Below are 23,700 nucleotides of genomic sequence, written 5' to 3'. Positions count from 1 at the left end.
CTGTGTCCAATTAATATATTAAAACAATATCACTCTTAAACATTCGGACACAAATGTGCTTTAAGATAGCTGATTTATTTGATTCACGAAAAAAAAACTCCAGCTCTGATGAATGACTTTCTTGGCTCTATCCTCTCCCCACAGATGCTGTCAGCACTGCTGAGATTTTCCAGCATTTTCTGTTTTTGTAACAAACCCCAACTGTCAGAACAAACATGGATCAGTCCTGGATGCAATTAACTGCAAAATCCAACACTGCCATCACATATGAACTCGCTTCTGTCACAACAGGTGTGATAACTGGGCGAATTGCTTCCCGCACACAAAGCAGGTAAATAACCTCGCCCCACTGTGAACTCGGTGTCTCAGAATATCATTAGAATCTACAAATCATTTTCACATTCGTAGCAGGTGAACGGCCTCTCCTCTGTGTGAATGTGTTGGTGTGTCAGCACTTCATGCCTGCTTTTAAAGCTCTTCCCAGTCAGAACAATGAAAAGGTGTATCATCAGTGTGAATCAGCTGGTGTGATTGAGGCGGGATAACCTAGAGAATCCCTTCCCACATTCTAAGCAGGTGAATACTTTCTCCCCAGTGTGAACTAGTTGGCATGACAGCAGGTTAGATGAGCGAGCTAATCCCTTCCTGCACATGGAGCAAATGAAGGGTCTCATTGCAGTGTGAGTGCACTGATGCCTTTCCAGCAGGGATGGGAATTTAAAACCCCACAGCACCCACATTTCCACGGTTTCTCCATGGTGTGAGTGTCCTTGTGTATCTCCAGATTGATCCGTTGAGTGCAGTTTCTCCCCGCTGTGAATGGCGAGATTCCTTCAGGCTCTGTAAATGGTTAAAGCTGCTTCCACAGTAAGTTCACTGGAACATTCTCACTCGGGTGTGTCTGTGTGCCTCCGTGCTTTTCCAGTCATACTGATGTTTGAACTCTTTTGCCTCAGACAGAACAAATATTTTTTTCCTTCCATTTTCAAAGTCCGGTGATACTCAGGTCCTGATGAATTGGGTAACACTGTTAGATCTTGTAAATTGGTTTTAGTTTCCCATCTGTGAATCATCCTCTTCTCATAGCCTGTAAAAAGCTTAAGTAGAATGATGAATATACAGAACAGAAACAGGTCCTTTTGTTGAACTAGTCTCTGCTGGTGTTTATAATCCACACTCTTCCCCCTCCCATTCTATCAACCTCAGCTCAATCTTTCAGTATTTCTTTTGATTCTATTTTCTGTCTTTTACTCGTCTAGTTTCCTTCTGAACGTATCCCTATTATTTATTTCCGCAACCACTACCTGTGCCGTTTAGCTTTGACAAAGGGTCACCAGCTTCTTTCCTGCTGCCATCAGCTCTTTTCTTTCCTTACAGCTGCTGCCAGACCTGCTGAGATTTTCCAGCATTTTCTCTTTTGGTTTCACTTTCCAGCTTCCGCAGCAATTTGCTTTTATCCAGTAATTGTGGGGCCGCAGTTACCGGCCGCCATCTTTATGGGGGCAATGGGCAGCAGAGCGCATGCGCCCATCCTGCTCCAGGCAGGAGCGGGGAGCGAGGTTGTGATTTTCTATCCTGGCCTCATTGATGGCTTTTGGAAACTCCTTTCACAGGGTATTAGAAGGGAAACATTTGCACACACAAAACTCAAATCAAGGGAAATGTTTGTCTCTGCTCAATTTTAGCATTTAATTTTATTTGCAGACCGCTGGAATGTTGCAAGATAACTTCCATTGTTAATTATAATGGACTCTATTGTTGCAAGTGAATTGTCCGCGCCCCCCCCCCCCCCCCCCAATTGGAAGGGCAAATCTGGGAGGCGAGGTCCTGGAGGATTGCAGATGATTAATAATGTTCATTTTTGGTGTAATAGAGTTGTCTATTACTGTATCAAGGAGGGTATGTTAATTTGTTGGTATTCTGTTATTATTAGTTGTTCTATAATTTATCCTTGTGGATTGGTCTGTAGCCTGAATGGTGTACCCCTCCGATAGAGTAACCCGTTGGAAATAGTAACCCCTGGTTAGAGGCAAATTAATCTGGCAGCTGGAAATCCAGAAGGCGAAACTCCATAGGGTGAAATTCTGGAAGGTCACAGATAAATCAATGGGAATTTCATTGTAACAGAAATGTTCGTTATTATACTAACAGGGGCATATTACTTGCTGTACCGTGTTTATACAAGTTTGCTGATTTCATGGTTTAACCCCCAGAAAGTGCAGCCTCAAAGTGCAGATCCGAGAGCAGAGCACCAGAGGTGAAACCCTCAGGAGGAAAATATGGAGGGCAAAGCTCTGGAAAATTGTCGATAACTTACAAGGAACCCCTTTCTTATTGTAAGGGAGTTGTGTTGTTATTGTTTAAAGGACGGCGTGTTTGCTGTCTGTATTTTGTTTATATTATAGCTTGCTGGTTTATAGTCTGTACACAGTCCCCTCACACTTGCATCAAACACGCCCCTTGAAATTGTACCCATTGTATATAAAATTGGGCCTTACATTCTACCCACTCAGGCACAGTCTGTGACAAGTGTGATAGGAAGGAAGAAAAGGTTGAGCTTACTTGAGCACTGTGGCGGTTCTTGGTACAGTCAGATTGGAGCGCCGACAGGGCAACACATTCCCATCACCAGGATGTGTGTTCATTGTACTGGAGTGAAAAACATGCAAATCACATTAGCAGAGATCACTTTTCATTTCAGCATAAACCACTGAAGCATTTTGCAATGTAATTTATTGCTTGTTGCTGAGTGGGTTTTAAACTACACAAGTGCCTGATTCGGGCATTGCGTCTAATCAATGAATGCAGTGGCTCCAAAGTGGAAATATTTACACCAGCTTGCTGAAAACCAGTGTGGTCCTTCTGTCGTTGAGTCAGTGAACTGCAGTTATAGGATCCCGAGGGATTTTTCCAATTCCCTTTACAAAATTAAATGCATATTGACCACCTTATCGGCAATGGCTTCTTCTAAAGGCTCCTCCTGTTACTTGGTTCTTTTTTGGGATCAATTTGATGATGTCGCCCAATTGATCGTTCATTGACATTGTTAACATTCTCTGCTTGAGGAAAGAGTCTGTCCATGTAACCCTCCCTCACCCCCACGGACCAATCTGCACCATCTCCAATCCCTTCCAGAAAAAACACACCAATTCACTTCTCACAAGTACTTCTACAGCCGATGAAGTTGAATGTTTTATTGCAACAGCCAATGGATACTCAGCACTAGCAAATGTCAGTGACCAGCCATATCTATTACGAGGGGGAAGCATTGGCGAGAACACCAGCCGAAACTCTTGCTCAAGCTTATTTTGTGTATGTATTTTTAAAGAGGGAGGCGAGGAGACTCTCATTCTTACAGACCACTGACAAGGCAGCCACATTCCCAGTACTGCACTGCCAGAGAATGTTCTGCTAAAGTCCTGGAATGGACGTTTTACAATTTCTTTGGTTAATATTCTGTCTATTTACTCAGCCAGCATCCCACAACCATTGTGCTGACGGATGCTGATGAGGCCAGCGCTTATTGTTCTTGAGCTCTTGCTCGTGGCGAGTTGGGTGCTTGAATGAAGGGGATCGATTCAGCGTGAGTTAAGTGGCTCGATGTTGCTGAGACCTGACCCGGTATGATTATCTCGGCAAACATACTGTATCCTATCACATGCCTGCCTTTTCTCTTTCCTGAGGACAAGTTTGAGGGTCAGCTGCTAAGTGACCAGTCCAGACAGTTTGAATGTAAAGGGAAATTTTTAGATTCAAGTGACACAGTGGCTAACACTGTTCCCTCAGCACCAGGGAGGTGGGTTCGACTCCTGGGTTGGTTCTGCATGGATCACATGCACACCTACCTCTCGGCGATGAAAAATCTGTCTGTCGAGCCAGTGAAAAAGGAGGGCAGTGCAGGAAGAATGTTTAAGCAGGTAAGCAAGGGATATTACATTGATAAACATGTAACCGTGGCTTAGTGGGTATCACTCAAGTCTGAGTCAGTGGGTTCAAGTCCCACTCCACAGACTTCAGAACAGAATCCAAGCTCGCACTCCGAGTCTGTTAGCACTGCTGCCTCACAGTGCCAGGGACCCGGGTTTGATTCCCAGCTTGGGTCACTATGCAGAGTCTGCACGTTCTCCCCATGTCTGTGTGTTTCCTCCGGTTTCCTCCCACAGTCCGAAAAACATATTGGTTAGGTGCATTGGCTATGCTACAATTCTCCCTCAGTGTACTCAGACAGGCGCTAGAGTGTGGTGACTAGGGGATTTTCACAGTTACTTCATTGCAGTGTGAATATATGTCTACTTGTGATTAATAAACTTTTCTTTAAGTGGCTGATAAAGGGCTTCACACATACAGGTGAATATTGTGCAGGTCTTACTGAGCGAGCATAAAGACTGCATCAGCACTGAAGTCTTGTCGCTTTGCACAAACAACCAATCCCTCACTTTGAGAGGGTGGACTGAGACAACAGGCAGGTCAGTGATCTAAAGTGGTTAGAGTCACTAACGCCATCAACAATTACCTTGCAGCTCAAAATATTGCCTGCTGCATGAAAACAGTGTCTGCCCATTTCACAAGCCTCCCCAGATCTCAAGTTTAATATCTTCCAAATTTAATATAATTCCATACCCGTGAACATAATGGACACTTCAGAAAAGTGAACTTGGAACCAAAAACGGGCAGGCTGACAGACAAAATGACACAGAAGCAGATATCAGACACAAATATCTTGGGCAAAAAAGATCAGGATCAGGCCCAAGGATGAAGGTGGTATCAGCGAATGTTACTTACTGCCGGCGCTGCTGGGTGGGACTATTTGTAGATCGTCTCCGGGCCAAGTTTGAAGATGACGCGTGGGTTTCAGCTCTCATCTCTGCCTGCTGAAAAGACTAGGAGAGAGAGGGGTTTTTAGGGTCAAATGGACCGAATCATTCCCTCAAACTCGACACCCATGTACCCACATAGATGAGTTTTTTGGTAACCAGAAAGTTGATTTCAAACTTTTATTCCATCGCACATTTCAGCTTCCCAATGTGCAATAATCGATCCATTTGAGATTATACTGTGGTATTGAAAAAGGGGGCTTCCAGTTGGAGAATGAACATCTAGTTGAAAAATTGGATAAAATCATGGAGACTAAAGCACGAGAGGCCACTTGGATGACTGTGCCTAGATTTTCAGTTCGGGTCTAGTTCAGTTCAAGACATTAAATGTTATCAAAATGAAATGTATCTTATAATCTAAAGCGTTCACAGTCCTGAGACTCAGGGCAATGTGTAACCTAGAAACAGGAGCTGAAAGTGAGCTTCGTTCTTCAACCCAGTGACATTAACTAGTACCGAAGATAATTCCATTCCCTGTACAGACCAGATCTGCAAACAGAGCTGTATTTGAAACATGAGAAATGGAGTGGAGCCTGAAATGTCTCGCCCTGCTCATGTGACCGACTCTCTACCTGGATTGGGAATATTGAAGGAAGTGGGGTGGACCTGGAGATTTCTCACCAAGCTCATGTGACTGACTCTCCATGGCAAGGAAGTGGAGATTAACAATCACACAGCTGAACCTCTTCACAACACAATTAACCAAACACCTAGCTCAGTGGCTGAGTAGCGAGACATGGTGTCCATACCGGATAGATTGGATTGTTCCAAGTGTATTGTTGGAAGGACCACAGCTTTTGGTATTCCACACTTCCCAGAGGCAGACAATAAAGTCATTCTGGAGTTTTTCTCTATGCGAGATATTTTATTCCAACCGTTGTTGACTTTCACAATGTAATCTGTACAAGAAACAAAAAGCTGGAGTTAAAATGTGTCCATTCATCGTTTAGAGAGAGTCAGGACCAGTGTTTAAAACCAAACTTTTCATCCATCCAAGAATATCACAGGCCATGTGAGAGTGAACTAAAGAACCGTGTGAAACACAGCCAATAAATGTAATGTTTGAACACCAGTCTCAAAATGCACCAAGAGAAACTACTCCAATTCGAAATGAGTCAACCCGATAAAAAAAATGTTTCACTCACTGAAATTTTTCTTTGGTTTTCTTTAACAAAGCTCCAAACACTATAACCACCAAAGGACAAACAGCAAACCTTTCGCAATTGTTGTCAAATTGTTTCATTATCAGTGCTAATGGGAGTAGCAGACACAGCACATTAAACTCAGTCACCCACCCACAACAGCAGTACCCAATACACTGAACACCCCCTCACCGCTCACACAAACTCTGATTACTTTGCCATTCCAATGCTCCATTGACCAATCAAATCTCACCTTCAATCTGATCCTCATTGGACGGCCCTGGTCAGTGACGTCACTGTGTTCTCCGCCAATAGCTGTGGGTGCTGGTTGAGATGAAGCACCAAGCCGGATGGAGTGGGATTGAGAACAAGGGGCGCTGCTGATTCAAACCGCTTCACACTCACTGGCCCCTTTTGATGGGGTGATCAGGGTGGCACTGGGATGGCGCAGAGCTCGCAGTAGAAATCAGCGCAATCATTGGTTCTTTCGGAGCACTCATAGAAGATTATCAATCAAATAAAGAAAACAGACCAAAGTTAGTATGAAGAGAATCATAAACATGATTGATTATTAATGTTTAAAAATATTTTGAAACTGTCAGTGGGAGAGAACAGAATTGGATTAGATTCTGAATCTCAGTGACAATAATGACATGGATTTCAGGAGTTTTCACTGCTGAGGAATTGCTCATTCCCACATCATCTTCTCCATGATCTAACAAACTCCTGTGATTTCATCCAGAGTGCAGGGAGACAGACGATGGGCACTTTTAGTGAGGGCTGCATTCAGTTTTCAGATGATGGACAGCTGGCTCGGTCGCGAGACAGTGAGTAAACAAGGGGTACGGGAGACGATGAAATGAATGATGCAGAAACAAAGTTGGTATGTGGTAGCGTGGCCGAGTGGTCTAAGGCGCTGGATTTAGGCTCTTGTCTCTATGGAGGCCTGGGTTCAAATCCCACCGCTGCCAAAATTTCTGCTGAAGTGCTCTATTTTGGTTGGAAAGACGGTGTAACTTCCAAGGTGAGTGGCAAATGTTAGGGCCGCATGCCCTTTTTCTCTGCTTTGATTTTATATAAATGACACCAGTCTCTTTGTAAAGTCTGTAATCCCGGCCCAGAGGTTAAGGTGACGGATATGAAATCCATTGGGGTCTTTCTCGCACAGGTTTGAATCTTTCCGACTGCGTTGCTCAGAATTCCTTCCTTTCGGAATCTCCCAAAATAATTATTGGTTAAATCGAATGTAAATATTCCAAACACTCCCGAGTGATTTTCCTGATTCACTTCCGTGTTCCTTCATTTCTGTTTAACCCAAGAAATTGTGAATTTCCCAGTCGAAATTGGAACAAAACTGAGCCCTGTTAGTAATATCCTTGCTTGCTGGCTGTTTGTCTCTCTGTCACTCTTGGTGTGTGTGTGTGTCTGGGTGTGTTCCTCTGTGTGTCAATGTGGTTCAGTTAACCACAGTGTGAACATGTTTTTATCGTCACAAAACTTAATTCACTAGTTGCAGGTTTGAAAGTTGCCAGATGAGATTGACTCTTTCTTTGTGATTTTTTTAATTGAGGTTTGGTTACTTCTTGAACCAGTTCCTTTAAGTTACTCAGCGGAAGATGATTCAAGTATTCAGCGAGCAATATTTAAACAGACAGTGAATTCACTCGGTGTAAAGTTGGGTTCCAGTTCTATATCTGCAATCACAGCATAAATTTCTATTAGTTCCTGTGAACCCAATATTCCAAAAGGCGAGATGTTATGCACATGAATGATTTAGTTTGTCTCATTTTATTTGAAATGCATATTTTGAAAGCTATTCTATCGTAGAATCCGAGAATACCTATCGTGCAGAAGCAGACCATTCGTCCCATCGAATTTGAACTGACTCGCTGAAAGAGCATCTTGCCCAGTTCTAAATGATTAGCCCCACATCCTGAGACTATATCCCCATGTTTCAGGTTCTTTGACCAGCGGGAACAATCTCTCAGCACCCAATTGAACAAACCCCCTCAAACATGTGTAGGTTTCAATGAAATGGCCTCTTTCGTCTGACTCCAGAAAATTTCAGCCCGATTTACTCTCCCTCTCATCACAGGACAATCGAATCCCCGCATCCCAGCAACCAATCTGTTGAGCCTTCGCTCTATCACCTCCAACAAAAGTCAATCCATTCTCCAACATGGAGATCAAAACTGCACAGTGTTCCAGATGTGGTCTCACTAAAACCAGTTTACAAATGTGACAGACTTCTTTATTCTTACACTTCAATTTTTGGTAATAAAGTCCGATTTGCCCATTCACCAGTTTGAACATCAACACTGAAAACTTCCTCACCTTTCAGGGTCCTGTTCTTTCTACTTCTACGAACGAAGGCATCTTCTTGCCCATTAAACTAAACGATTTGTTTCCACAGCCGAGTTGACCATCTAACTTGCTCCCATCAGCTAAATTGTTGACTCAAGCTCCAGCAAGAGTTAAACTTATGACTCCTGGTTTACAAGATCAGTGCTCTAATCACTGAGCTATGAAGCCAACCACTTACCACAGGTCATAGTAAGTGTACCATAATCCGTGAAGCAAGGAACAGGCTGAATTTTCTGGTGGGTGAGATTTGATGAGTGTGGAAATGTCTGAGATGGAGAACAGGGAGTTAAAAGATGTGACTTGAAAGCGGCAGAATTGGACATGTGTCAGATCTTTGAGTGATTAATGTCTGTGCTATATCATTTTTCTTCTGAGCTTTTAGTTGATGTTACATCTCTGGCTTTTCCAGCTCTGATACAAGTGCATCCAGCTGGAATATGAACATTTTTTGTCCCTTCGCAGCTCAGTCAATGTTTAGTGACAATAATTTTAAATCAGAATCATTCTGAAATTAAAAGCATTTGGAAACGGGAACCTTTCCCGTGTGAAGCATGCTTGATAACCACCACACTATAGAAACACGGTGATGGCCTGCCTCAGGGTAAGGAGATGCGATTTACTGGAAGAGCAACTAGATTGGCTCCAGAAGCCCATCTGTTGCCCATAATAAATTGATATTACATTGTCTCGGCTGGTTCCTCCTTTAAAAACGAATAATGATACATTCTGCTGCATTTAATTTTCGTGATCCCATGTTGGAGCAAAGGTATTATTGATGTTTAAAGCAAATCAACTGAACACCTGAAAGTTGTGGCATTCGATCACTTTCCCCCCAAAATGCTGTTGCCTCGAATTCAATGCCTCAAAACACTCATCAACACTTTGAGCAGAAGCAATCGCTATCAGATCTGTTATTGCCAGTGAACAGAATTAATGGATTAGGATTCGGTCACATATCCCATTGAGCCCCCTCCACAACATAAGGAGATCATGGGAATCCCCAGACTCAACACCAATTCCTAACCTGATGGCTTTTCATTCCTTTCGATTCAAAAATCTCTCCTGCTCAGCCTTTAATATCCTCATCCACCGAGGACCCACAGAAGTCTGGGTGACAGAATTCCTAAGATTCACAAGCCTTTGAGAGAAAAAATGTCTCCTCATCTCAGTCCTAATTGGCTGTGACATTATCTGGAGAATGTGAGCGCAGTTCCAGCCGCTACAGTGCCGGAGGGGCAGCGGGGAGGGTGTTGAGGGAGGGGCGGAGGGAGGGCGGTGTTGCGGGACAGTCCTTCAGCATGTACACTGTCAGACTTTGCCCCAATTTCAGACTTTTCAATGGGATCACCTCTCATTATTCTAAACACCAGAGAGATCAGACACGTTCCAATGAATCTCTGCCTCTTTCTACAACAGCTGGCTCAGCTCATGAATCAATTCAATAAAACTTGTTTGCAGCGAGGCAGCGAGAGAATAGAGGAAACACAAAATAAAATAGGGAAAAGGGATAGAGAGACTGAGAGAGAGGAAGGCCAAGGCCGATCTGCAGATCTTTTTCCAAGCAAAATCCTGTTGTTTTCCAAGCAAAATGCCGGCATTTACAGTCAGCTATAAATGCCGGGCGTAGTTTTCACTGAGAAGACGGAGAGAACGAGGATTAGCTGAAGCTAACTTGCTAAGTAGCACTGCCGAGGAGGACAGACTTCAGCGCACTGGACCTGCGTCACTACACGGACAGCTTGCTGCATTTTGTTTCCTGCTGCATCATCTTCCCGCTCGCAGACCCTTCTGGACTGTGTGTGTCGTGGTTGCGTGAGTAACTGGAGACTATACTATCAGACACTGAACAGTATCAGCAGTGTGTTGTTGAGGGCGTGTTTTCTTCATATGTGCACCAACGTATGGGCCCCAACGTTTATAAATCCAAGCGCTTGGTAATAATTTGAGCATTTCTCAGGGTTGAAGCTGTTGAAATTGAAAAATCTTTAGTTTGGGACTCTTTACCTGTTTTATGAGACGCAACAATGCAAGAAAATTAATTTATTTTTGTTATTCCTTTTGCATGGTTGTCCTGAACCTTTTCTTATTCTAAGGTTTACATACTTACCATTTTAGGAGGCACCACGCTATTATTAATAGGTTATTACTCTCGATTGCAACTGCATACACTAATCCTTTTCATTCACGCCTGTACTGACATTTATTGGTAAATAGGAAATTTAGCCGAGCTCACCACCAACCGTTAAGAACTCAGGATCCTGTTAATTGAACATTTACATAGTAGCCCCTTATAACATCAAGCACATCCCAGGTACAGCTTTACTTAACTCAGCTGGTCAGAGCATATAGTTGTCAGCAGGGGGTTACACAATTATCCACATTTCTGTGATTTTGATTTTGATGTCAGCTACTCACCAGTGTGGGCAGCAGTTGAAAGTCTCCACTATATTGTAACCCTGTTTGTTCCTTTCTTATTGATTCTGCAACTCAAATGTTTAACCGTTAAACACATTCTAGTGTCGAGCAAAGTCCGCAGGAGACTTTGGACCCACAAGAATTGAGAGTCCAAGTGACCCAAAGATAGAGAAGTGAAGGAAATCAATCATCTTACTGTTTACTCTTTCGGGAAATTTTGTCCTGCTGTGGTCTATGGTCCAGTTCAGTTCTGTTAGTGAACGATTGTATAATTTACGTTTATTTCCTTTCAGTCCACCAGCAAACGTAAAGGAACTGGGATTTATGCTTCAACTCCTGAGTTGCTGCACCAGCACATATATTTATGCAGTGGCCCAGACATAATTCGGAGAGGATCTGAAGAACGTGGTGAAATTTCTATTTACTGGAATTGTGAAATTCATTAAACTGTGATCAGATATTCCATGATCACAGCCTGTTAACCTGATGTTCTGCAGAAAAACAGCTTTCAATGAGACGTGCACAGTCAGGTCGGTTTTGCTTTATGCATCCCGATAATGCCATGAACATCATTTCTAGAAATAGAAAAGTAACCGAATTCCATTTCCAAGGACACTGGATTTGAGTCAGTTAAATCCTTTGATTCAGCATTGACTGGACACATTAAGCTCCAGTGTAGAGCTTGGGAGTACAACAGTGTAGAACTGTTAACTTGGGAGTGAGTTTCGTGACTTTCCAATTTAAATCCAGCTCCATCACAGCTCATCCAAGGAAAAAGAGCCCAGCCTCGCCCTTCCCAGAACTCTCATTGCACTCCTCACTCTCAAGTCCACCAGAAGCCTGACACACCCCCATCCCCCTCCTCCCCCATGGAGTTACAGTCAGATTCAGATTGCAGTCCCGAAGGGATATTGGAATGGTTGTGACTACATTTAAGAAAATCCTGTGGCAGCATTCAGCTATGCAGTCGGGACAAATTGCTAATAACACGAAGTAAAGATTAATTCATTGCGAAGCGCCCATTGAATTTAAAGTGTGTGTTATAGTTGAGAGCGAGTGGAGACTCTAATTGTGCTCGAATGGTAATTTCAAATATGCAAACATACTTTTAATATACAGGGGACAGAATATAGGCAGGGGAGGCCTAGATTGTGAAGGGACAGAGAAACGAATGGTAATTGAAGAATGAAAAATTCCAAGAAAAAAATGTTATGTGGTCAATTATAATTGAAGAATATTTAATTAAATCTGGGTTATTAAATATACCACTGTTTAAAGCAACAAAAGAGAATTAATTAAATAATTTGCTGGAAACTGATTCATTTATTAGCAAGAAGATGAATTCCATGTGAATATTCTTGACAGAGACATTAATTCCATTGTGTTACTCATTGTTGCCTGTCTGGGGAAACAAGGAATTAAATTTATCCTAAAAATCTCCTCAAACCTTTTTCCTTATTTTGTGATTAAAGCAGTACAATGCCACCATCTGCTGGCGGCACTCAGCTACTGCAGGCTCTGGTCTTTGAGTCTCGGTGTTCAGTCTCTCTCTCGACGGCAGCTCCTGGTGACCGGTTGCTGAAATGTGCATTTTGTCCAGGTTTAAGGTTGGCAGCTGAAGTTCTGCTGGTGCATTCGCTCTTTTACAACCAGACACTGTACGTGAACCCTCATTGCCCTTTGGGAGATGTTGTCTGGAGATTGAATTTGGGATTATTTCAGACTGCAATGTACACACTTGATGCAGTTATCAGATGTTAATCACATTGAGAATGGGAGAAGGTGAACTTTGCTGCCCTCTGTAATTCCTCTACCAGATATTGTCAATGTATAATCTTACACAATTGATTCTTCTGAAAGCATTTTAATGTTTCCAATATAATTGTCTCAATTTCACACAGTGATTCCGTAAAGATTAAAAACACAACCATTTTAAGCCACAAGTTTATTTTGTTTGCATCCTTACAGGACAGCTGTACAAACTTCCGATGTTGCAACTATTACTGTACAATTCGTCAGGTTACGGAGATACAGAGAAAGCAGCTGAATTGAAATCAAAATGTTCAATCTCACTTCTTGCCCCCGTTTACCCTGCTCGTTAAAAACCTCAACACAATTTCACATATTTATCAGGGAAGGATTCCGGGGAAAGAGGTGGACGGTTCCTAACACACAATAAACACAGAGGCTAAATTGTACTTCAATTATGTACGAAAATGTTACCATCCAGAATGGGCAGGATGGTGAAAGCGATGCTTTTCCAAATTGTGCCCATTTCTGGGCCCCAAACTTTGGGAAGTGCATGAAAATCTCATTTAATATACAGAAGATGACCGTCTCTCGGAGCGACTGGGGAAACTGGGTCCTTATTCCATCCAAATCAGGAGGTTTGATCGAGCTGTTTAAAATAATGAGAGGGGAACCAAGTCCTTTCCTCCCCAGTAAGAGGAAACACTTGCTCTTTATCAACCTCCCTATTTCCTTTCCAGTATGACCGGAATCGATTGAAAAAAATCATCTCTTTACCAAAACTCCAGGGATTCAGTGCAAAGCTTCATCTATATTGCTGATCAAAAATTCATAAGCAAGGGAGTGTTGGTTTATTTACAGACTAAAACTTCCTCTGAACATCACGGTGCTGTTTGAGACTTTTCATCGGGAAAAACAACGCAATTTTCACAACTTCCTAGTGTGGGATTTTGACTCTGGTGTTTTGCTCCCTCGCTCATTATCTTCACATTAAAACATGTGGAGAAGGTTAGAATTCTTCATAATGTGTTCTGTCTCATTATTCGTGTATTCTTCACATCCCTTGTTTTCACACCGAGGTGAGGAATTCACAGTGAGTCTGACATTCATTCTCTGAACAATGAAATTGTAAACAGTTGCATCACTGTGAGTCTGCAAAATCAAATCAATCTCATAAAAAACTTGCTCCGTTATTCAATAAATCTATTCCATTTTCTGTGAAACCATCACCCGCATTTACAGGATGCAGGAATGCCGGGAATTGATGAATTAGCTTCGAACCCGATTTCCCAATACAGTTCCCAAAACGAGACACCAAAAACGATATGTCTGCACAGAAATGTGACTGGCCTTTTTAAACAATGAGACTTAACTATTAAAACACATCAGAGGGAAATCAGGATGCAGATATAGAGATTGAGTGGGGAGGTTAATCTGTCGTGAGTGTGTTTCCATTTCACCAGACTGACTAAGTCTCCCTGAAATCTGTGACCATTCTCCTCACTCTTTACTTATTTGACCCTCTGCCCTGTGAACCCAGTGAAGACTATTCATTTCTGTATATTCTAAAGAATATTGATCCAAATATTAACTCCGATGGGAACCCTTTACCCTCCTGCAGCCTGAGAAACATCGTCAGCACTATACACTGGAGAAAATAAATTTTGAGAGAACACTTGCATGCAGAATAAAAACAAACAGTAAGAGTTTAGACGTATATATAAATAGGAAGCCCCTGGCTAAGGTAAATGTGAGGCCTCTACTGAGGCACCGAATTGCTACCAGCAATGGTGGATTTGCTTAACAATATTTCTGCATGTGTCTTCACCGTAGAAGACATTGCAAATCGTTATCAGATGGGCCGATTTCAAATAATAAAGTAGAACTTACAGAAATTCCAATCACAGCCAATCGAGTATTCGAGAAACTCAATGGTCTAAAGGAGGACAAGTCACCAGGACCCGATGAATGACACACTCAGGATTTAATGGAAGTGCCTGCAGAGATAGTGGACCTATTGCTTGATTTCTTTCGTAATTTGCTAAATTCTGGGAGCGGACGAGAAGAATGGAAAACAGCAAATGTCATTGTTTTGTTCTAAAAGGGAGAATGGCCAGTTACTATACCATCTATTATTGGCAAGACGATGGAGGCAACAGTCAACGAGTAAATAGCTAATCATTTTTGAAAGATGAAAACAATCAAACCCAGTCAACATGGCTCTAAGACAGATAAATCATGTTTAATAAATTGGCACGAATTCTTTGAGGATGTAACGGAGAAAATAGATAGTGGGGAACCTGTAGATGTAGTGTATTGTTTTCCAAAAGGCATTTGACAAGATGGCATGGAAGAGGCTGGTGCATCAGGTAAAAGCTAAGGGGTTCGGAGGAAGTGTGTTGGTTGCATTGAAAACTGGCTGTCAAACAGAGAGTTGCAATAAATGGGTCCTTTCAGAGTGGAGAGACATAACTTGGAGTATCACACAGATCAGTTCTTAGCCCGCAATTGTTCACTCTTCATATTAATGACCTGGTGAAAGGAACAGACTGTAAGGGTTCCAAATTTGCCAATGACATCAGCTTAGGTAGATGGGCATATTGTGATGGAGGATATTGTGATTCTGCAAATGATTACAGATAGTTTGGGTGAATGTGAAAACCTGGTAAATGGAGTTTAAAATAGGGAAGTGTGAGATAATGCACTTTAGTAACAGGAATCAGAAGGAAGATTATTATCGAAATCAAGAGACACTGCTGATCAGTGAACTACAGAGGGATCTAGGTGTTCTAGGACATGAGTCACAAAAGCGAGCAGGAAAGTGCAACAATCAGTTAAGAAGGTAAACGACATTTTGATCTTTTTTGCAAAGGGGTTTGAGTTTAATGATGCAGAGTTTCGATTGCTATTGTACAACGTGTTACTGAAGCCTCGCCTGGAATATTGTATACATTTTTGGTGCCCTTGCCTAAAAGAATGATAAAGGAGAATCACTCAGCTAATTCCTAAGATGAGAGGGTTGTCCTATCAAGTAAGCCTAAATAGCTTGGCTCTGTACTCCTTGTAGTTTAGAAGAGTAAGAGGTGACCTCACTCCTCCAGTTTTCTTGGGCTGGAATTCCACGTCTGCCAAATGCGATTAACACTCAATAAGACTTTGTTCCTTTTTAAAGATTTTAATGGCATCAACTGTGATGTGGAAAAGTCAAAATAGGACATTGAGATCATATCACATTCAATGGAAGAGCAGACTCGAAGAGCCGAATGTCTCTCCTGCTCCCAGTTTCTATGCTTCTATGTTCACTAGATTGGTCCCTGGAGACAGGCGGTTTTTATATCTTGAGAGGCTAAGTAAATTGAATTAAATCCCTCTGGAATTTAAAATAATGAGAGGTGATCTGATTGAAACCTATAATGTTCTGAAAGCCTTTGATAGGGTGGAGTTCAGAGAGATACAACCTTCTCGCCCGTTCGTACCCCTCTCCCTTTTCCAAACTGTGAACTTTCTTAAAATCTGTAACATCCCTAACTTCTCAAACGGGGAATTAGAAGAGCAAAAAGGGGTCACGAAATGTTCTTGGCAGACAGGATTAAGGAGAATCCCAAGGCATTTTATTCATACGTTAGGAACAAAAGGGTTGTTAGGGAAAAAATCGGACCTCTCAGGGACAAAAGTGGGGACTTATGCTTGGAGCCCAAAGAAGTAGGGGAGATCCTAAATGAATACTTTGCGTCGGTATTCACAAAGGAGAGGGATGTGTTGACTGGGAGTGTCTCTGAGGGGAGTGTTGATCCGTTGGAGAAAATCTCCATTACAAAGGAGGAAGTGTTAGGTTTGTTAGAGAATATAAAGACTGACAAATCCCCAGGGCCTGATGGAATCTATCCAAGGCTGCTCAGGGAGACGAGAGGTGAAATCGTTGGGCCTCTGACGCAAATCTTTGTCTCGTCACTGGACACAGGTGAGGTCCCTGAGGATTGGAGGATAGCCAATGTGGTCCCGTTATTTAAGAAGGGTAGGAAGGATAACCCGGGTAATTATAGGCCGGTGAGCTTGACGTCCGTGGTGGGGAAGTTGTTGGAGAAGATTCTTAGAGATAGGATGTATGCGCATTTAGAAAGGAATAAACTCATTAACGATAGTCAGCATGGTTTTGTGAGAGGGAGGTCATGCCTCACTAACCTGGTGGTGTTTTTTGAAGAAGTGACCAAAATGGTTGACGAAGGAAGGGCCGTGGATGTTGTCTATATGGACTTTAGTAAAGCGTTTGACAAAGTCCCTCATGGTAGGCTAGTGAAAAAGGTTGGATCCCATGGGATAAAGGGGGAGGTGGCTAGATGGGTGGAGAACTGGCTTGGTCATAGAAGACAGAGGGTGGTAGTGGAAGGGTCTTTTTCCGGCTGGAGGCCTGTGACTAGTGGTGTACCGCAGGGCTCTGTATTGGGACCTCTGCTGTTTGTGATTTATATAAATGATCTGGAAGAAGGAGTAACTGGGGTGATCAGTAAGTTTGCGGACGACACAAAACTGGCAGGACTTGCAGATAGTGAGGAACATTGTCAGAGGCTACAGAAGGATATAGATAGGCTGGAAATTTGGGCAAGGAAATGGCAGATGGAGTTCAATCCTGATAAATGCGAAGTGATGCATTTTGGTAGGAATAATGTAGGGAGGAGCTACACGATAAATGGAAGAACCATAAAGGGTGTAGAGACGCAGAGGGACCTGGGTGTGCAAGTCCACAGATCTTTGAAGGTGACGTCACAGGTGGAGAAGGTGGTGAAGAAGGCATATGGCATGCTTGCCTTTATAGGACGGGGCATAGAGTATAAGAGTTGGGGTCTGATGTTGCAGATGTATAGAACGTTGGTTCGGCCGCATTTGGAATACTGCGTCCAGTTCTGGTTGCCACACTACCAGAAGGACGTGGAGGCTTTGGAGAGAGTACAGAGGAGGTTTACCAGGATGTTGCCTGGTATGGAGGGGCTTGGTTATGAGGAGAGATTGGGGAAACTGGGGTTGTTCTCCTTGGAAAGACGGAGGATGAGGGGAGACTTAATAGAGGTGTATAAAATTATGAAAGGCATAGATAGGGTGAACGGTGGGAAGCTTTTCCCCGGGTCGGTGGTGACTTTCACGAGGGGTCATAGGTTCATGGTGAAGGGGGGGAGGTTTAACACAGATATCAGAAGGACATATTTTACACAGAGGGTCGTGGGGGCCTGGAATGTGTTGCCGGGCAGGGTGGTGGAGGCGGACACACTGGGAACGTTTAAGACTTATCTAGACAGCTATATGAACGGAGTGGGAATGGAGGGATACAAAAGAGTGGTCTAGTTTGGACCAGGGAGCGGCGCGGGCTAATTGTTCCTTGTTTCTCGTTTCAAGGCTTCATTCTATGATCATCTTGCTGGTGCCAGTACAGAGCGAGACTGCGGATAGTTGGGAACCTGTCTCGGGGGCAGGGAATTCATATGGTGTTCGTGGAAGTGGAAATGACTAGGGTTGGGAAGCATTTTCCGATCAGGGCCAGTGTGATCTCCTGGACTCGTTTCGATCGCCTCAGGGGGTCGGAGAGGAATTTCCCAGATTTTTTTTTTCCCCATATTGGCCCTGGGGTTTTCACTCTGGGTTTTCGCCTCTCCCTGGAGATCACATGGTCTGGAATGGGGGGGTGGGGGTGAGTTAATAGGTTGTGATGAACAAAGCATCGTAGCTGTGAGGGACAGCTCGGTGGATAGGATATTGGTATGTAGATAGGCTGGAAAATTGGGCGGGGATCCTGGATTCAGGATTCCATCCTGGACCGGGGAGCGGCGCGGGCTTGGAGGGCCGAAGTGCCTGTTCCTGTGCTGTATTGTTCTTTGTTCTTTGTTGTTCTTTGTTCTTTCCAGTTATGCTGAAAAAGTTCAGGGACCTGAACCATTCACTGTTTCTCCCGATACAGATTGGATCTGACCCGCTGAAGTTGCCCAGAATTTTCTCTTTGTGAAGGAGAGTGAGAACTGTCTCGTCAATTCCTCTCCATCCGGGGTATCTGCCACTTATTTCCACAATGCACTGGTCAGAATGTTTGTTTTCAATGTAAAATTACTCAGTTTGATTCCACGTGGAGGATTTGCACTTACATTCTTCCGGGAAGATGATGACATAGTGGTAAAATCAGTGGAGTATCAATCTCTAGGCCCAGGAACACAAGCCCAGATCCCACCACAGACTAAAACAGAAATTGAAGTGAAAGCCAGTCTCAGCAGTGAAGCTTTCTTCTGATTGTCACGACAACTGATCAAGACCATTACAGAAGGAAATATGCCATCCTGACCCAGTCTGGTCTCCAGACCCACAACAATGTTAGTGACTTTGAACTGCCCTCTGAAATGGCCCAGCAGAATACTCTGTTCAAGGGGAAATAGGGATGGCCAACAAATGCTGGCCTTGACAACGAAATATATAGTAAATTACTAATATTTAATGAAATTATACATTCTTATTTTATTTCATTTCATGTCAAACAAGGTGACAAAATTCTGGTGTCTTGTTATTTAAAAACTCACCCCTTTAGCTGTTAAAACAAGATAAGATTCAGTCCCCAGTTGTGACAAGTTCCACGCCAAAACAGAACAACTTGGAAACATTCAACAGGTCAAACAGTGTCTACAGAGAGAGAAGCAGCTTGAACGGTTCAGGGCGCTGACCTTTTATCCAATCTGGAAGAAATTAGAGATTGAATGGTTTACAAACAAATACAGGGTAAAGGAAAATAGAGGGCCTGATAAGGAAAGAACACACGGTCTTGTGTTCAGATGTAAGGCTGGAGTGACTCAATGATAATGGAGATGATTATTGTTTCCACTGACAGAATCTCCCAGATCTGGATCCAAATCTGGCGCTAAATGAGAAGAAAACGTCTGAGTGAATTAAGCACTAAACTCCAGTGAAGCAGAGATAGCTTTAACTCAGTAACCAGTCTCCAGTGAAGCAGAGATAGCTTTAACTCAGAAACCAGTCTCCAGTGAAGCAGAGATAGCTTTAACTCAGAAACAAGTCTCCAGTGAAGCAGAGATAGCTTTAACTCAGAAACCAATAACTGCGATGTTAGCAAAGAGGGCTGGAGAAAGAATCAGTTTGAGCGGTGACGCGGCTGGAGGAATGGAGAGCAGGGGTTCACACAGAAAAGCAACAAAGGGGTTTGAACTCACGACCCTGAGATGAAGAGTCTCATGCTCTACCGACTGAGCTAGCCGGGCACATAGTCACAGCTGCACTTCATATCCTAAAATGCGTGGAGATAAATACGTTTTTTTCCATCTGGTGTCTCAGATTGATCCAATTTAAAAGTTTACAAGTAATCCACCTATAGAATACTCAATGTTACAATGCATTCCTCTCAATCATCAATACCATCATTCACATCTTCCACTTCTTGCCTTTCTTCTCTTTCAGACATTGAAATTTCCTCATACATCGTTCACCTTAATATTTTAGTTCTAAATACTCCAGCGGGGGTGGGTGTTTGCCGATGGGGGAGGGGGGTGAAAACAGCCTCACAATATGTCCACTGTCAAACTGTCTTCCAGTTTCAGACTTTTCAATGGTATCACCTCTCATTCTATACTACAGAGTAAACAGTCTCATCCAACTGAATCTCTCTTCCCAGGGTAACCGCCTCGTCACAGGAATCAATCCAGTTAACCTTGATTACACACAGACAGCGAGGGAACAGAATGAGCAAAGAGCGAAATAGGGAACAGTGATCGATCACAGACAGACTGAGAGAGTGAGAGAGTCTGAAACAGATATACAGCGACAAAAAGAGACAGTGTGTGGCAGACACGCGCAACCCATGAGTAACAATATACACACAACAGCTCTCTGAGCCCACAAGCATGGGGTCCTCTGATTCGGGAATAGGGATAAAGTGAATGTCCGCAAACATAGTCACCTTGCGAAAATGTCTTGATTTACTTGTGAGGGTGTTGTGTTGAGAGAATCCCTGCAGCGTGTTCAGGTTCTCAAACCAAACTCCATCGAAACCAATCCCGCCGTGTGCACGAGAAATAAATTAAACCCCACGACTTGGCCTTCCAGAAACAACAGCAGGGGTCGTCCGGGATTCGATCCCAGGACCTCTCACTAACTTTTAACACCCAAAGCGAAAACCAACGAGCCACCAACAGCCTAAGTATTCAATTTCATAATGTATTCATAAATCTATTTTCATTGCTATCCAAAGCCGATCAGACACCGACAGTGGAAGGTGAAAATGCAGGAAAAAACGCAAGAAGTCAGGTAGCGTGTGTGTACAGGAAAACAAAGCTCATCTTTCACCTCCATAACCTTTCATTAAAACTGGAAATGGTTAGAAATGTAGGAAGTTTTAAACAAGTGATATCCAGAAGGGACGAAACAAAACATCCGGTGGGGTGGAAGTCAGGAGAAATTAAATGCGGGAAACAAAGAATCACAAAGCGATAACACCACGAAGTTCTTTGCAGGACTCACATGTGCTGTGGATAAAGGGAAACCTATGGATGTACTGGATATAGATTACACATCTGCCTCATTGCGTTTGGTGGGTTTTGAAATTTTAAAGTTACACAATAGAACATAGGAATTTGGAGCGGAAGTAGGCAAAGTCAGCCCTTCGAGCCTGCTCCGCCATTCAATCAGTTCATGGCTGACCTCTCCCTGGTCTCAAAATCCATCTCCCCACGTGTTCCCATATCCACTTATCCCTTTTTTAAAAATCTGAAATACATCTATCTCCTTCTTGAAGACATTCAATGATTCAGACTCCATCGCTCTATGGGGCAGCGAGTTCCACAAATTCACCACCCTCTGCGAGAAGTAGTTCCTCCTGATCTCAGTTATAAATCTACCACCCCTCAATTTATACATTTGACCTCTTGTTCTAGATTGTCCCATAAGAAAAAAAAACATTTGGTCTACGTTTACTCTATCAATCCCTTTTAGAATTTTATATATATCCATCACTTCAGCATTAGTTGGGACTATTTCGCCTCACTGTCGATTTCCTGTCCCAGCGAACTCAATCTGTGTTGTCATTGGCTGAAGGAGGCACTTATGCTCCATCCAAGCAGGACATTTTGAAGGAGAATCTTGTTGTGGTGAACCATTGTTGGTTACCACCAGGAGTGCTGAGCCATGGTTTGGCCAGTACTATGAGTCTGTAGATATGTTACTGTTGGGGTTAGGGTTGGGCTGTTCTACCTGTTAATATAGTCCTATGGTACACCCCAGTTGGCTCCGCCTTCTGGGAGAGGTATAAAGGTCACTGCTCTGCCTGGTGACCCTTTAGTCTGGGATTGTATATTGTATATAGTAGCTCCGTTATTGTTGGCAATAAAAGCCTTTATTTCCCGGGTACATCCTGCCTCCCGTGTGATTTATCACGCATCACTTGTCTCTGGTGAAAAATATCAGAGATGAAAATGATAAGCAAAGGGGTATAGGGTAAGTCAGTTTGAGAAACACAGTTCACCAGTTACCCTGGGAGTCCAGCAGATTGTGTTCAGCATTCCCCAGTGATGTTTGGTTTCAATTCCCGCTCAGGAAAAGAAGATTTATTGCTCTCGGCAAACTTAAAACTAATCTGATCGAAAGCGGATCTACTAGAATCAGCCGAGTGAGGTTTGCAAGTTTACATCAGAGCTGGAAATATCATATGTGCAACAGGTCAAGAATAAACAGAAAGAGTAGGACAGTGATCGGCTGCAAAGCGCTGACGATAGAGATGGTGATGCAAGGTAAAATCTGGATAGTAATTGCTCAGATGTTACCCTTTATACTGACAGTGAATTATGAAACTTTTCCCTGACTCTGCAATGAAAATCATTTGGGAATATTTCTGCCCGGTTTCAAACCGTCTGAAGTGGAAGTGATAACTTGTCGTGGAGTGTTTGTTGTATGTTGTCATTAATTGAACCCATCATGGCATTGAACCAGAAGGTGCCGTTTTGCAGGAGACACTTGTTTGTGTGAAAGTGGCCTGGCGTGAAAATTAAAATAACAAAAGCAGCGTGGACAAAGCAAAGTGTAAAACACTCTGTAAGCTGTCGGTCTGGTGCTTAGAGTTTGATACTTTCACTACTGTTTAGATTGCAGGTCAGAACATGAAGATTTATTACTCGCATCCAAACCATGAAAACACATCAGTTATTGCCTGGTGGAACATATAAAACATCGTCTCGTGTCCTGAAGTGAAGAACCAGAGCAAATTCAACAAAACGTGTTCTTGTCATTTCTGGCAGGCGATTGAGAACCAGACGAGGTTAACGACAGTTTAAATAGTGCCGGCCCTTCACTGCAGCTCTTGTGTGTCTGATTGGAGGCGATTTCTGTTTGTTACATCGTTCAGGGTTACCTGATTCAGTGAAGGAACAGGCTTAAGCCTTCTGATATCCTTTCTCAGCTCCATTGCGTCTAATGAATTTCAGTATCAATATCAGTAAATTACATGATTATAATCGCTTTTGACTTAGTAGTGTGGCCGAGTGGTCTGAAGCGCTTGCTTAATGTTCCCACCTCTGCGAAAGTGTGGGTTTGAATCCCGCTGCTGCCGCAAGTGATTTCAGTTTTGGCACTTGCAGCTGAAGTCAGCTTAGATTGAATGGTAGGAACAAAGAGGAGAAACATATGTCGTGGAGGTAAAGGAGCTTGTGTGGAAGAAGTTGCTCCGATAGAGAGCACAGACGGGAACACATGCTGAATGGCTGTCTGCCAATATGAACAACAGGATTTCAAACATTGAGACTGTATTCCCGGCCCAGGGGTTAAGGTGATTGGTATTTTTTAACTGAAGTTAAGTCCTGTTATGTGCGCTTCCCATCATTCCGCATTGTGCTATGTCCTCATTGGAAGTTATTTGAAATGAATCAATGAGGACAGAGATGATCAACTCATTACAAATTTCTCACATCAGCTTCCCTGGGCGTATAATGATCTGGATTCGGATCAACGGCCCAGGGTTCGACACAGTCACAGAGTGAATAACTTTTTATTTTATTCTTAATTGAATGAAAACACACCTCACAGCATCTGTAACGGTAGAATGAAGATGGATCTTCCAGCTGGATGAACTTGTATCACAGCTGGAAAAGTCAGATGTAACAACGACAGTAAACTCTGAAGAAGAA

At 43.0% G+C, this 23,700-nt stretch overlaps 1 protein-coding gene and 1 non-coding gene across 2 annotated transcripts in view; both read left to right on the top strand.

The window, feature by feature from the left end:
• Positions 1–23,700, top strand: part of LOC144481854 (uncharacterized) — a 302,744-nt gene that overhangs the window by 169,614 nt on the left and 109,430 nt on the right. The gene's annotated exons all lie outside the window — the stretch shown is intronic.
• Positions 6,906–6,987, top strand: trnal-uag (transfer RNA leucine (anticodon UAG)). The gene has a single exon. It is a non-coding gene; the product is annotated as a tRNA-Leu (tRNA).

The sequence above is a fragment of the Mustelus asterias genome, chromosome X, assembly GCF_964213995.1.
Source record: "Mustelus asterias chromosome X, sMusAst1.hap1.1, whole genome shotgun sequence".
Classification (NCBI taxonomy): Eukaryota; Metazoa; Chordata; class Chondrichthyes; order Carcharhiniformes; family Triakidae; genus Mustelus; species Mustelus asterias.
This window is presented reverse-complemented; position numbering and strand designations above follow the sequence as displayed.